Source organism: Monodon monoceros, unplaced genomic scaffold (assembly GCF_005190385.1).
Source record: "Monodon monoceros isolate NGI ecotype Baffin Bay Population unplaced genomic scaffold, NGI_Narwhal_1 Super_Scaffold_11, whole genome shotgun sequence".
NCBI classification, from domain to species: domain Eukaryota; kingdom Metazoa; phylum Chordata; class Mammalia; order Artiodactyla; family Monodontidae; genus Monodon; species Monodon monoceros.
The window spans coordinates 20,142,334-20,145,595 of NW_021703767.1; the positions used below are offsets into that span (position 1 = coordinate 20,142,334).

The 3,262-nt window shown below is 43.9% G+C and overlaps 1 non-coding gene across 1 annotated transcript; it reads left to right on the top strand.

The window, feature by feature from the left end:
- The first annotated feature begins 2,249 nt into the window (after window positions 1-2,249).
- Window positions 2,250-2,413, top strand: LOC114891408. The gene has a single exon (XR_003792513.1). It is a non-coding gene; the product is annotated as a U1 spliceosomal RNA (small nuclear RNA).
- Window positions 2,414-3,262: the final 849 nt, after the last annotated feature.

Sequence of the window (3,262 nt, forward strand, 5' to 3'; positions counted from 1 at the left end):
ATTCCGAAGCAATTGACAACTGAAGAGTGAAACACCAACAATTGCAGCCTTATCCAAAGATTAAGCTTTTATACTCTACTTTTCTTGTGTGTGATATAAGTGAGGAACTTGAAAACCTTGGAAAGCATTGACTGAAATCAATCCCCTTTCTCCAAAATGAAACTTTCAGTAAATAACTTATTAGCATCTACCAACATACACTGCAATCTAGTAAGAGAGATGAGAAAGAATTTGAATAACTTCTGTTTATCCTGCCCCAATGGTTGCCTGAAAGCTACGAGTTTTAATAAATTATCATGAACACCTGGGAGATGTAGAGCACTGAATAGTACTTGAATAATAAACTTGAGAGATGTAAAGTTATTTTTGCTTAACTTTGTTTCAGCAGGAAATAGACAGTCATATTTACTAAGCCGAGAATATATATTTTAATAATTTAATAAGTAAATCATCAATCATTTAAAATATTATATTTATACAATCAATGTTATTTCCATTCTACTAACATTTCTTATGTGGAGACCACATTTGTTTCATTTCTATTATGTCACCATGTAAAAACTACAGATACAACCACTGCTAACATGGTTGGATAAAACAGACTTCATCTGTTTTTTTTTTTTTCTTGTAATAGTTTAGTCTTTATTTGCCCTTATATGCCATTCAAAATATTGCATTAGTTGGTTGCATATGAAGTATCAGACATGAATTACTTAGCCTTATAAACAACAGCACAAGAAATTTACATAAGCTAAATGCAATAAGTAACATTTTATGACACCTTTCATAAAGCGATATTAGAATTGTGTTTCATCAATATAACTAGGGAGAGGAGCTTCAAGATGGCAGAAGAGCAAGACGTGGAGATCACCTTCCTTCCCACAAATACACCAGAAATACATCTACATGTGGAAAAACTTCTACAGAACACCTACTGAACACTGGCAGAAGACCTCAGGCTTCCCTAAAGGCAAGAAACTCCCCCACATACCTGGGTAAGGCAAAAGAAAAAAGAAAAAAAAGGAGACAAAGAATAGGGACGGGACCTGCACCTCTGGGAGGGAGCTGTGAAGGAGGAAACGTTTCCACACACTAGAAGCCCCTTTGTGGGCGGACACTGCTAGTGGCGGAGGGGGGAGCTTCGGACCACGGAGGAGAGCGCAGCCACAGGGGTGCGGAGGGCAAAGTAGATCGATTCCTGCACAGGGGATCGGTGCTGCCCAGCACTCACCAGCCCGAGAGGCTTGTCTGCTCACGCGCCGGGGCGGGCGGGGGCTGGGAGCTGAGGCTCAGGCTTCGGAGGTCGGATCCCAGGGAGAGGACTGGGGTTGGCGGCGTGAGCACAGCCTGAAGGGGGCTAGTGCACCATGGCTAGCCGGGAAGGAGTCCGGGAAAAGTCTGGAACTGCCTAAGAGACAACAGACTTTTTCTTGCCTCTTTGTTTCCTGGTGTGCAAGGAGAGGGGATTCAGAGCGCTGCTTAAAGGAGCTCCAGAGACGGGCACGAGCCGCGGCTATCAGCACGGACCCCACAGACGGGCATGAGACGCAAAGGCTGCTGCTGCAGCCACCAAGAAGCCTGTGTACGAGCACATGTCACTATCCACACACCCTGCTTCCGGGGAGCCTGGGCACCCCGCCACTGCTAGGGTCATGTGATCCAGAGACTTTCCCAGGAAACACACTGGACACCTCAGGCTTTTGCAACGTCACGCTGGCCTCTGCTGCCGCAGGCTCACCCCCCATCCGTACCCCTCCCTCCCCCCAGCCTGAGTGAGCCAGAGCCCCCAAATCAGCTGCGCCTTTAACCCCGTCCTGTCTGAGTGAAGAAAAGACGCCCTCAGGCGACCTACATGCCGAGGCGGGTACAAATCCAAAGCTGAACCCCGGGAGCTGTGCGAACAAGGAAGAGAAAGGGAAATCTCTCCCAGCAGCCTCAGGAGCAGAGGATTAAATCTCCACAATCAACCTGATGTACCTGCATCTGTGGAATACCTGAATAGACATCGAATCATCCCAAATTGAGGATGTGGACTTTGGGAGCAATGATATATGGTGTTTTTTTTTTTTTTTTCCCTTTTTCTCTATTTGTGAGTATGTATGTGCATGCTTCTGTGTGTGATTTTGTCTGTATAGCTTTGCTTTAACCATTTGTCCTAGGGTTCTGTCTGTCCATTTTTTTTGTTTGTTTTTGTTTCAGTTTTTTGTTCTTTTTTTTGTTTTTTTTTTTATTAAAAAATTTTGTTTTCTATACTTACCTGGCAGGGGAGATACCATGATCACGAAGGTGGTTTTCCGAGGGAGGGGCTTATCCATTGCACTCCAGATGTGCTGACCCCTGCGATTTCCCCAAATGTGGGAAACTCGACTGCATAATTTGTGGTAGTGGGGGACTGTGTTCACGCTTTCCCCTGAAAAAAGAAAAAAAAAATTGTTTTCTTAATAACTATTATTTATGTTTTATTTTAGTAACTTTATTTTACTTTATTTTATTTTATTCTATCTTCTTCTTTCTTTCTTTTTTTTTCTCCTTTTTATTCTGAGCTGTGTGGAGGACAGGTTGTTGGTGCTCTAGCCAGGCATCAGGGCTGTGCCACTGAGGTGGGAGAGCCAAGTTCAGGACACTGGTCCACAAGAAACCTCCCAGCTCCACATAATATTAAATGGTGAAAATCTCCTAGAGATCTCCATCTCAACGCCAAGACCCAGCTCCGCTCAACGACCAGCAAGCTACCGTGCAGGACACTGTATGCCAAACAACTATCAAGACAGGAACACAACCCCATCCATTAGCACAGAGGCTGCCTAAAATCATAATAAGGCCACAGACACCCCAATACACACCACCAGATGTAGACCTGCCCACCATAAAGACAAGAAACAGCCTCATCCACCAGAACACAGGCACTAGTTCCCTCCACCAGGAAGCCTACACAACCCACTGAACAAACTTTAGCCACTGGGGACAGACACCAAAAACAATGGGAACTACGAACCTGCAGCCTGTGAAAAGGAGACCCCAAACACAGTAAGTTAAGCAAAATGAGAAGACAGGGAAACACACAGCAGATGAAGGAGCAAGGTAAAAACACCAGACGTAGCAAATGAAGAGGAAATAGGCAGTCTACATGAAAAAGAATTCAGAATAATGATAGTAAAGATGAAATCTTAGGAATACAATGGAAAATATACAAGAAACGTTTAACAAGGAATTAGAAGAACTAAACAACAAACAAACAGAGATGAACAACACAATAAATGAA